The sequence below is a fragment of the Moschus berezovskii genome, chromosome 18 (assembly GCF_049115385.1).
Source record: "Moschus berezovskii isolate FMDL1 chromosome 18, NW_MosBer_1.0, whole genome shotgun sequence".
NCBI lineage: Eukaryota > Metazoa > Chordata > Mammalia > Artiodactyla > Moschidae > Moschus > Moschus berezovskii.
The window spans coordinates 62,103,469-62,116,834 of NC_142477.1; positions in this window are offsets into that span (position 1 = coordinate 62,103,469).

Here is a 13,366-nt window from a genome sequence, read left to right on the forward strand (position 1 = left end):
CAGAAGAACCAGAGTCAAATTGCCAACATCCTCTGGATCATGAAAAAAGCAAGAGAGTTCCAGAAAAACATTTATTTCTGCTTTATTGACTATGACAAAACCTTTGACTGTGTGTATCACAATAAACTGTGGAAAATTCTGAAAGAGATGGGAATACCAGACCACCTGACCTGCCTCTTGAGAAACCTATATGCAGGTCAGGAAGCAACAGTTAGAACTGAACATGGAACAACAGACTGGTTCTAAATAAGAAAAGGAGTACGTCAAGGCTGTATTTCACCCTGCTTATTTAACTTATATGCAGAGTACATCATGAGAAATGCTGGGCTGGGGAGGAGGGTTCAGGAAGGGGAACTCATGTACACCTGGGGTGGATTCATGTCAATGTATGGCAAAACCAACCAATATAATATTGTAAAATAATTAGCCTCCAATAAAAATTTTTTTTAAAGAGAGAAATGCTGTGCTGGAAGAAGCACAAACTGGAATCAAGATTGCCGGGAGAAATATCAATAACCCCAGATATGCAGATGACACCACCCTTATGGCAGAAAGTGAAGAGGAACTCAAAAGCCTCTTGATGAAAGTGAAAGAGGAGAGTGAAAAAGTTGGCTTAAAGCTCAACATTCAGAAAACGAAGATCATGGCATCTGGTCCCATCACTTCATGGGAAATAGATGGGGAAACAGTGGAAACAGTGTCAGACTTTATTTTTTGGGCTCCAAAATCACTGTGGATGCTGACTACAACCATGAAATTAAAAGACGCTTACCCATTGGAAGGAAAGTTATGACCAACCTAGATAGCATATTAAAAAGCAGAGACATTACTTTGCCAACCAAGGTCCGTCTAGTCAAGGCTATGGTTTTTCCAGTGGTCATGTATGGATGTGAGAGTTGGACTGTGAAGAAAGCTGATCGCCGAAGAATGGATGCTTTTGAAGTGTGGTGCTGGAGAAGACTCTTGAGAGTCCCTTGGACTGCAAAGAGATCCAACCAGTCCATCCTAAAGGAGATCAATCCTGGATGTTCATTGGAAGGACTGATGCTAAAGCTGTAACTCCAATACTTTGGCCACCTCATGCGAAGACTTGACTCATTGGAAAAGACTCTGATGCTGGGAGGGATTGGGGGCAGGAGGGGAAGCGGACGACAGAGAATGAGATGGCTGAATGGCATCACTGACTCGATGGACATGAGTTTGAGTGAGCTCTGGGAGTTGGTGATGGACAGGGAGGCCTGGCGTGCTGTGATTCATGGGGTCGCAAATAGTCGGACACGACTGAGCGACTGAAGTGAACTAAATATGAACTGAACTACCATATTACCAAAATGAAGATTACATCCAAATCTCTGGTCAGTGTGTTACCAAACCCAGGTCCAGCTACTTGTTGCTCAAAGGCCATTAAACAGGCCAAGCTGGTGCTAAGGAAATTTTGCTTTATTTCGGATGTTAGCAAATGAGGGTAAGGGGAGAGGTCAGACACCAGTCCAAAGGCCAACTCTTCCCTACCGACAATTAGTGGGTAAGAGCATTTATAGACAGGGGGTGGGGGGCTACATGCAGAAACAGCACAGTCAGCTCTTACAAGCATCTTGAAGTTGGTCATCCGTGGTCAGACCAGTGTTATCTTGACCGTTTCAAGTACAGTTAGTCTTCAGATCCAGGATTGGTTTGTTCCCAGTTGAAGCAATTCTTGGAATTATGGCAACTTATGCCATGGCTACAGTCTGTTCATCATGTTGTCAACTTCTTCCACCTGGTGGGAGTTTCTGTGTCTATAAAACAGCTTATAGGATATGGCTCAGAACATTATCTATAACACTTCAGGAGGAACTAAAGGTCCTTGACTATGCTTAATGACTGCATAATTATTATTTGGTTTCCTTTGACTGTTTTCCTTTGTTTCTGCATGTTCTCATTTCTCTGACTAAACTTGCCTGCATGCTAAATTGCTTCAGCCATGTCCAACTCTTTTGGACCCCATGGACTGTAGCCTGCCAGGCTCCTCTGCACATGGGGATTCTCCAGGCTGGAATACTGGAGTGGGTTGCCATGCTCTCCTCCAGGGGATCTGCCGACCCAGGGATCGAATCATTGTCTTTTATGTCTTCTGCTTTGGCAGGCAGGTTCTTTACCACTAGTGCCACCTGGGGAGAGCCTGATGAAACTTACTCTTTGGCAAAGTTTTTCCTGCAGACAAAAGGCAGGCTGAGACATGGGGCTGGGGCAAGGGCCACAGAGTTCTGCACTGTTTCCAGCCCACATTTTGCATTAGCCCCAAGAGTTTCCCTCTAAATTTCCTTCTCCATCTACTTTACCCAGTGCCCATTAATGACACTTCTCACTTAGAATAGGACACCAGACATTTAGAAAAGCCTGCCTTATATGGTCCAGATCAGATTGTATAAATCACTTTGAATGAACTAAGCAAAGGAGGAGCAATCTTATTGTGGCAGACAACCATTATTTTTTACTATGTAACCATGCAAAATAATCAATGATTTTAATATTTCACATCTTGACCAGTGCTATATTTTAATATTTTTGTTTGTTTGTTTCTTTGACACTTTGTAGGCATAAAAAATTCTCACAGAAAATATGTTAAAAAAAACACTCATTTCGAAGGCAAAAGTATACAGTGGAGAAAAGACAATCTCTTTAACAAGTGATTCTGGGAAAACTGGTCAACCACTTGTAAAAGAATGAAACTAGAATACTTTCTAACACTGTACACAAAAATAAACTCAAAAAGGATTAAAGATCTAAATGTAAGACCAGAAACTATAAAACTCCTAGAGGAAAACATGGGCAAAATACTCTCCGACATAAATCACAGCAGGAACTTCTATGACCCACCTCCCAGAGTAATGGAAACAAAAGTAAAAATAAGCAAATGGGACCTAATTAAACTTAAAAGCTTTTGCACAACGAAGGAAACTGTGAGCAAGGTGAAAAGACAGCCTTCAGAATGGGAAAAAATAATAGCAAATGAAGAAACTGACAATGAATTAATCTTAAAAATATATAAGCAGCTCCTGCAGCTCAATATCAGAAAAATAAACAAATCAAAATAACCAAATCATGGGCAAAAGAACTGAACAGACATTTCTCCAAAGAAGACATACAGATGGCTAACAAACACATGAAAAGATGCTCAACATCACTCATTATCAGAGAAAAGCAAATCAAAACCACAATGAGGTACCATCTCACACCGGTCAGAATGGCTGCTATCAAAGAGTCTTCAAGCAATAAATGCTGGAGAGGGTGTGGCAAGAAGGGAACACTCTTACACTGTTGGTGGGAATGCAAACTAGTACAGCCACTATGGAGAGCAATGTGGAGATTCCTTAAAAAACTGGAAATAGAACTGCCATACGACCTAGCAATCGCACTCCTGGGCATACACACAGAGGAAACCAGAATTGAAAGAGACACATGTACCCCAATGTTCACTGAAGCACTGTTTACAATAGCTAGGACATGGAAGCAACCTAGATGTCCATCAGGAGACAAATGGATAAGAAAGATATGGGACATATATACAATGGAGTATTACTCAGCCATTAAAAAGAATGCATTTGAATCAGTTCTAATGAGGCAGGTGAAACTGGAGCCTATTATACAGAGTGAAGTAAATCAGAAAGAAAAACACCAATACAGTATATTAATGGATAAATATGAAATTTAGAAAGATGATAACGATGACCCTATATGCAAGACAGCAAAAGAGGCACAGATGTAAAGAACAGTCTTTTGGACTCTGAGGGAGAAGCCGAGGGTGGGATGATCTGAGAGAATAGCACTGAAACATGTATATTACCATATGTGAAATAGATCACCTGTCCAGGTTAGATGCATGAGACAAGGCACTCAGGGCCAGTGCACTGGAATGACCCTGAGGGATGGGATTGGGAGGGAGGTAGGAGGGGAGTTCAAGATGGAGAACATATGTACATCCATGACTGATTCATGTCAATGTATGGCAAAAACTGGTATAATATTGCAAAGTAATTAGCCTCCAATTAAAATAAATTAATTAATTTAAAAAATACTCCTTTCTGGCTTGTTTAGTTTATTTACATCCTTATTATGCTGATAAACAATTTATGAACTAGATACTAGAAAGCTCTTCAAGAAAATTAGAGATACCAAGGGAACATTTCATTAAAACATGGGCTCAATAAAGGACAAAAAAGGTATGGACCTAACAGAAGCAGAAGACATTAAGAAGAGGTAGCAATAATACACAGAACTATACAAAAGAGATCTTCATGACCCAGATAACCATGATGATGTGATCACTAACCTAGAGGCAGACATCCTGGAATGCGAAGTCAGATGGGCCTTAGGAAGCATCACTACAAACAATCTAGTGGAGGTGGTGGAATTCCAGTTGAGATATTTCAAATCCTAAAAGATAATCTTGTTAAGGCTTCCCTGGTGGCTCAGATGGTAAAAGTGTCTGCTTGAAATGTGGGAGACCTGGGTTCAATCCCTGGGTCAGGAAGATACCCTGGAGAAGGAAAGGCAATCCACTCCAGTACTTGTGCCTTGAAAATTCCTTGGGTGGAGGAACCTCATAGGCTACAGTACGTGGGGTCACAAAGAGTTGGACATGACTGAGTGACTTCACTTTTCCACTAATGTTGTTAAAGTGCTGCAGTCAATATGCCAGCAGATTTGGAAAACTCAGCAGTACCCACAGCACTGGAAAAGGTCAGTTTTCATTCCAATCCCAAAGAAGGGCAATGCCAACAATTGTTCAAACTACTGTACAATTGCATTCATCTCACACGCTAGCAAAGTAATGCTCAAAAGTCTTCAACCAAGGCTTCAACAGTATGTGAACTGAGAACATCCATATGTTCAAGCTGGATTTAGAAAAGGCAGAAGAACCAGAGATCAAATTGCCAACATCTGGTAGATCATAGAAAAAGCAAGAGAGTTCCAGAAAAACATCTACTTCTGCTTTATTGACTATGCCAAAGCCTTTGACTGTGTAGATCACCACAAACTGTGGAAAATTCATAAAAAGATGGGAATACCAGACCACCTGATCTGCCTCCTGAGAAATCTGTATGCAGGTCAAGAAGCAACAGTTAGAACCTGACATGGAACAAAGGACTGGTTCTAAATTGGGAAAGGAGTATGTCAAGGCTGTATATTGTCACCCTGCTTATTTAACTTATATGCAGAATCAGTTCAGTTCAGTTCAGTTCAGTCGCTCAGTCGTGTCCGACTCTCCGCGACCCCATGAATCACAGCACGCCAGGCCTCCCTGTCCATCACCAACTCCCGGAGTTCACTCAAACTCATGTCCACAGACTCCGTGATGCCATCCAGCCATCTCATTCTCCGTCGTCCCCTTCTCCTCTCGCCCCCAACCTTTCCCAGCATCAGAGTCTTTTCCAGTGAGTCAACTCGTCGCATGAGGTGGCCAAAGAATTGCAGTTTCAGCTTTAGCATCAGTCCCTCCAATGAACATCCAGGATTGATCTCCTCCAGAATGGACTGGTTGGATCTCCTTGCAGTATAAGGGACTCTCAAGAGTCTTCTCCAACACCACAGTTCAAAAGCATCAATTCTTCGGCGGTCAGCCTTCTTCACAGTCCAACTCTCACATCCATACATGACCACGGGAAAAACCATTGCCTTGACTAGACGGACCTTGGTTGGCAAAGTAATGTCTCTGCTTTTTAATATACTATCAAGGTTGGTCATAACTTTCCTTCCAAGGAGCAAGCGTCTTTTAATTTCATGGCTAAAATCAGCATCTGCAGTGATTTTGGAGCCCAAAAAAATAAAGTCTGACACTGTTTCCACTGTTTTTCCATCTATTTCCCATGAAGTGATGGGACCAGATGCCATGATCTTTGTTTTCTGAATGTTGAGCTTCAAGCCAACCTTTTCACTCTCCTCTTTCACTTTCATCAAGAGGCTTTTGAGTTCCTCTTCACTTTCTGCTATAAGGGTAGTGTCATCTGCATATCTGAGGTTATTGATATTTCTCCCGGCAATCTTGATTCCAGCTTGTGCTTCTTCCAGCCCAGCGTTCCTCATGATGTACTCTGCATATAAGTTAAATAAGCAAGGTGACAATATACAACCTTGACGTACACCTTTTCCTATTTGGAACCAGTCTGTTGTTCCATGTCCAGTTCTAACAGTTGCTTCCTGACCTGCATACAGGTTTCTCAAGAGGCAGGTCAGGTGGTCTGGGATTCCCATCTCTTTCAGAATGTTCCACAGTTTATTGTGATCCACACAGTCAAAGGCTTTGGCATAGTCAATAAAGCAGAAATAGATGTTTTTCTGAAACTCTCTTGCTTTCTCCATGATCCAGCGGATGTTGGCAATTTGATTTCTGGTGCCTCTGCCTTTTCTAAAACCTGCTTGAACATCTGGGAGTTCACGGTTTATATACTGCTGAAGCCTGGCTTGGAGAATTTTGAGCATGAATACAGAATACATCATGTGAAATTCCAGGCTGGATGAAACACAAGTTGGAATCAAGATTGCCGAGAGAAATATCAATAACCTCATATATGCAGATGACACCACTCTTATGGCAGAAAGTGAAGAGGAACTAAAGAGCCTCTTGATGAAAGTGAAAAAGGAGAGTGAAAAAGCTGGCTTAAAACTCAACATTCAAAAAACTAAGATCATGGCATCTGGTCTGGGAAATAGATGAGGAAACTATGGAAATACTGACAGACTTTATTTTTTTGACTCCAAAAATATATGGACACCATCACTGCAGATGGTGACTGAAGTCATGAAATTAAAAGATGCTTGCTCCTTGGAAGAAAAGCTATGGTAAACCTAGACAGCATATTAAAAATCTAGAGACACTATTTGGCCAACAAAGATCCATCTGGTCAAAGCTATGGTTTTTCCAGTGGTCATGTATGGATGTGAGAGTTGGACTATAAAGAAATCAGTCCTGAATATTCATTGGAAGGACCGATGCTGAAGCTGAAGCTCCAATACTTTGGCCACCTGATGGGAAGAACTGACTCACTGGAAAAGACCCTGATTCTGGGAAAGATTGAAGGCAGGAGTAGGAGACAACAGAGGATGAGATGGTAGGATGGTATCACTGACTCGATGGACATGAGTTTGAGCAAGCTCTGGGAGTTGATGATGGACAGGGAAGCTTGGTGTGCTGCAGTCCATGGGTTGGCAACGAGTTGGACACCACTGAGCGGCTGAACTGCACTGAGCTGAGCTATGTTCATAAATAATTTAAGGCAGCTTTTTAAAATACATATAATAGAATTAAAAAGAAAAATAAGGTCTGGAAAAGAGATAATAACATCAAGATGGTATGTTAGAATAGAAACTATTGCTTAGACATAGACCAGGAACTAGCTCTGAACTTTCCAGCCACCAAAACAAGGAGAAAAAGTATAAGTTATGTGACCCCCTCCAGTGTGTTATGTGACACCATAAAATAAAAACACATTAGTTGTGTCACATATTATGTGACATAACAGAGGTGTTAGCAAGCCTACTATGGCAATTATATTGCAATATGAATGTATCAACTCAATACATCGTACAGCTTAAATTTAAACGGTGTTGTTCTTTAGTCGCTAAGTCATGTCCGAATCTTTGTGACCCCATGGATCATAGCCTGCGAGGCTCCTCTGTCCATGGGATTTCCCAGGCAAGAATACTGGAGTAGGTTGCCACTTCCTTCTCCAGGGGATCTCCCTGATACAGGGGTTGAATATGTGTCTTCTGCTTGGCAGATGAATTCTTTACCACTGAGCTACCTAGGAAGCAACTCACAGAATATCTTATGTCAAATGCAGCTCAATTAAACAAACAAACACCAATTGCTCAAAAAATAATAAAACATTATTCCTGAAACTAATTCCTGTGAGACAGGACTCATGGCAAGAGCCATGAGTCCTTATGTAAAATATTGTATGAAATGTAAATAACAAGATTCTCAACAACAATCCTGCAGTAAATGCAAAATAAGACACTCAGAACTTTCTAACAAAGTCCCTCAAGGCAGGTCAACAAAAACACAATGCAAAAACAAAACCCAGTTGATTAAGAACACTAGGTAAGAGAGGGGTATTAAAATGATGCAATACAAGCAAGTGGCCTTCTCTTGTCTATCAACTCATCAATTCATTTTGTAGGATCTAGAAAAGTAGTTGGACTGTATCCTTTAAGAAACACTCCATAAACTTGTGAGTGGTTGTGAACTGAAGATATTATTTTTAACAAGTAAAGTGAAAGTTAAAGTCACTCAGTCCTCTTGGACTCTTTTCAACCCCATGGACTATATAGTTCATAGAATTCTCCAAGCCAGAATACTGGAGTGGGTAGCCATTCCCTTCTCCACGGTATTTTCCCAACCTAGGGATCGAACCCAGGTCTCCAGCATTACAGTTGGATTCTTTACTAGCTAAGCCACAAGGGAAACCCAAGAATATTGGAATGGGTAGCCTCAGGCCAGGGCCGGAGGCCGAGAGGAGCTACCCCACGTCCAACAGGCGGTGGCTGCACGGGCGCAGGAGGGCCAAGAGGAGCTACTCCGCGTTCAAGGTCAGGAGGGGCGGCCTTGAGGAGATACCCCTTGTCCAAGGTAAGGTACAGCGGCTGCACTTTGCTGGAGCAGCTGTGAAGAGATTTTCCACGACCAAGGTAAGAGAAACCCAAATAAGACGGTAGGTATTGCTAGGGGGCATCAGAGGGCAGACAAACTGAAATTGTAATCACAGGAAACTAGTTGATCTGATCACATGGACCACAGCCGAATGTGGTCCACTGGAGAAGGGAATGGCAAACCACTTCAGTATACTTGCCTTGAGAACCCCATGAACAGTAACAAAGGGCAAAACGATAGGATACTGAATGAGGAATTCCCCAGGTCGGTAGGTGCCCAGTATGCTGCTGGAGATCAGTGGAGAAATAACTATAGAAGGAATAAAGGGATGGAGCAAAAGCAAAACCAATACCCAGTTGTGGATGTGACCAATGATAGAAACAAGGTCCGGTGCTGTAAAGAGCAGTATTGCATAGGAACCTGGAATGTTAGGTCCATGAATCAAGGCAAATTGGAAGTGGTCAAACGGGAGATGGCAAGAGTGAACGTCGACATTCTAGGAATCAGTGAATTAAAATGGACTGGAATGGGTGAATTTAACTCAGACGACCATTATATCTACTACTGTGGGCAGGAATCCCTTAGAAGAAATGGAGTAGCCATCATGGTCAACAAGAGAGTCTGAAATGCAGTACTTGGATGCAATCTTAAAAATGACAGAATGATTTCTGTTCGTTTCCAACGCAAACCATTCAGTATTACAGTAATCCAGGCCTATGCCCCAACCAGTAATGCTGAAGAAGCTGAAGTTTATCTGTTCTATGAAGACTTACAAGACCTTTTAGAACTAACACCCAAAAAAGATGTCCTTTTCATTATAGGGGACTGGAATGCAAAAGTAGGAAGTCAAGAAACACCTGGAGTAACTGGCAAATTTGGCCTTGGAGCACGGAATGAAGCAGGGCAAAGGCTAATAGAGTTTTGTCAAGAGAATGCACTGGTCATAGCAAACACCCTCTTCCAACAACACAAGAGAAGACTCTACACATGGACATCACCAGATGGTCAACACCGAAATCAGATTGATTATATTCTTTGCAACCAAAGATGGAGAAGCTGTATACAGTTAGCAAAAACAAGACCAGGAGCTGACTGTGGCTCAGATCATGAACTCCTTATTGTGAAATTCAGACTTAAATTGAAGAAAGTAGGGAAAACCCCTAGACCATTCAGATATGACCTCAATCAAATTCCTTATGATTATACAGTGGAAGTGAGAAATAGATTTAAGGGACTAGATCTGATTGATAGAGTGCCTGATGAACTCTGGATGGAGGTTCGTGACATTGTACAGGAGACAGGGACCAAGACCATCCCCATGGAAAAGAAATGCAGAAGAGCGAAATGGCTGTCTGAGGAGGCCTTACAAATAGCTGTGAAAAGAAGAGAGGCGAAAGGCAAAGGAGAAAAGGAAAGATATAAGCATCTGAATGCAGAGTTCCAAAGAATAGCAAGGAGAGATTAGAAAGCCTTCCTCAGTGATCAATGCAAAGAAATAGAGGAAAACAACAGAATGGGAAGGACAAGAGACCTCTTCAAGAAAATTAGAGATTCCAAGGGAACATTTCATGCAAAGATGGGCTCGATAAAGGACAGAAATGGTATGGACCTAACAGAAGCAGAAGATATTAAGAAGAGGTGGCAGGAATACACAGAAGAACTGTACAAAAAAGATCTTCACAACCAAGATAGTCACGATAATGTGATCACTGACCTAGAGCCAGACATCTTGGAATGTGAAGTCAAGTGGGCGTTAGAAAGCATCACTACTAACAAAGCTAGTGGAGGTGATGGAATTCCAGTTGAGCTATTTCAAGTCTTGAAAGATGATGCTGTGAAAGTGCTGCACTCAATATGCCAGCAGATTTGGAAAACTCAGCGCTGGCCACAGGACTGGAAGAGGTCAGTCTTCATTCCAACCCAAAGAAAGGGAATGCCAAAGAATGCTCAAACTACCGCACAATTTCACTCATTTCACACTCTAGTAAAGTCATGCTCAAAATTCTCCAAGCCAGGCTTCAGCAGTATGTAAACCGTGAACTCCCAGATGTTCAAGCAGGTTTTAGAAAAGGAAGAGGCACCAGAGATCAAATTGCCAACATCCGCTGGATCATGGAGAAAGCAAGAGAGTTTCAGAAAAACATCTATTTCTGCTTCATTGACTATGCCAAAGCCTTTGACTGTGTCGATCACAATAAACTGTGGAACATTCTGAAAGAGATGGGAATCCCAGACCTCCTGACCTGCCTCTTGAGAAACCTGTATGCAGGTCAGGAAGCAACTGTTAGAACTGGACATGGAACAACAGACTGGTTCCAAATAGGAAAAGGTGTACATCAAGGTGTATATTGTCACCTTGCTTATTTAACTTGTATGCAGAGTACGTCATGAGGAACGCTGGGCTGGAAGAAGCACAAGCTGGAATCAAGATTGCTGGGAGAAATATCAATAACCTCAGATATGCAGATGACACTACCCTTATGGCAGAAAGTGAAGAGGAACTCAAAAGCCTCTTGATGAAAGTGAAAGAGGAGAGTGAAAAGGTTGGCTTGAAGCTCAACATTCAGAAAACAAAGATCATGGCATCTGGTCCCATCACTTCATGGGAAATAGATGGAAAAACAGTGGAAACAGTGTCAGACTTTATTTTTTGCGGCTCCAAAATCACTGCAGATGCTGATTGCAGCCATGAAATTAAAAGACGCTTGCTCCTTGGAAGGAAAGTTATGACCAACCTTGATAGTATATTAAAAAGCAGAGACATTACTTTGCCAACCAAGGTCCATCTAGTCAAGGCAATGGTTTTTCCCGTGGTCATGTATGGATGTGAGAGTTGGACTGTGAAGAAAGCTGATCGCCGAAGAATCGATGCTTTTGAACTGTGGTGTTGGAGAAGACTCTTGAGAGTCCCTTATACTGCAAGGAGATCCAACCAGTGCATTCTAAAGGAGATCAATCCTGGATGTTCATTGGAGGGACTGATGCTAAAGCTGAAACTGCAATACTTTGGCCACCTCATGCGACGAGTTGACTCACTGGAAAAGACTCTGATGCTGGGAAAGGTTGGGGGCGAGAGGAGAAGGGGACGACGGAGAATGAGATGGCTGGATGGCATCACCGACTCTGTGGACATGAGTTTGAGTGTACTCCGGGAGTTGGTGATGGACAGGGAGGCCTGGCATGCTGTGATTCATGGGGTCGCGGAGAGTCGGACATGACTGAGCGACTGAACTGAACTGAGCCTATCTCTTCTCCAGGGGCTCTTCCTGATCCAAGAGTTAAACTGGGGTCTCCTATATTGCAGGTGGATTCTTTACCAAGTGAGCTATCAGGGAAGCTCTCTAACAAGTAAAAACAAAAAATTTTTTTCTAACAAGTAAAAATATAAGTAAATGATTCAAAGTTTCTCAACAGATCTTTGTCTAGATTTCACTCAAAGTTCCTTTTTATCTAAAGGTTCTTTAGAGATAACTGATATTTTTACCAGAGCGAAACCTTCAGATGCACCCCTTTGCCACATTCATCTCACTCCAAACATGTGACATGACATGGCACTTAATCCTCACCTGTTCTCTTACCCATCCTTTACATTAAGAGCAAAGATGTGCGTGTGTGCTCAGTTGCTTCAGTCATGGTCAACTCTTTGTAACCCTGTGGACTGTAGCCTGCCAGGCTCCTCTGTCCATGGGATTCTCCAGACAAGAATACTGGAGTGGGTTGCCATTTCCTTCTCCAGGGCATCTTCCTGACCCAGGGATTGAACTCTCTGTCTTCTGCATCTCCTGCATTACAGATGGATTCTTTACCTGCTGAGCCACCTGTGAAGCCTCCAAGAGGAAAGACAGATTATTTGAAACATTAACACAAAAAGAACAAAGATCCAACATCCCACTTACCCTCATTTTTCATTTGGAATTAATTTAAAAATTAACAGAAAAGCAACACCATAGATGCCACTGTTCTTACCTCTCTGGGCTATTTAGTGCCAAAACAGTCATGTGTAGCAATTCACAAAGCTCTAGGACCAGATGGTAAGGGCACAGCTTGCTTTGCAAAGCATTAGAAAGTATTATCACAGCCTGGTGGTCCATGGGCTGCCCAACATTTGTCCTGCCTACAAATAAACACAAGTACAAACCCTACTTATCAACAGCTCCTACAATGGACCACTATCATTTGTTGGCTCTCCCTCGGGCCCAAGTCTAGATCCTGATTTGTGTCAGAACAAATAATTATGCCTAAGCTTACCAGGCAAGTACTACTTTCACAATAAGCCAAATGTAGAAGGGAAATTTGATGGAGTCGGTTTTGGTAATCTACATTTTTTTACTGAAACTTGCCTTTCTTCCAGCCCAAGGCAACTGGGCTCAACAACCTAAGCCTTACTTCGAAATGGGATTCCAAAAAGTTGTTATAAAATTACCACTTACTGCCCAGGAAGCAATCTGAAAGAGTTGTAAACTCAGGGTCATTCCAAAAGTCAGTATTTCCAACTCATCTGCCCAGTGTTAGGAGTGCTTTGGAAGGAAATATAGATGCACTCAGCAGGAATTTTGAAGGAATTATTTATTCACAGAACTGACGTGAGGGTTAAGAACACACAAGGAACTCTGAGAGCACTAAGGGATTAAAATAGCAGAAAATTATCTCCACCTTCAGGCCCCAAAAGAGGGTAAAGAAGAAAACCAGTGTAACCAAAGACACATCAGAACTGCAGAACTTGTCATCTCAGAA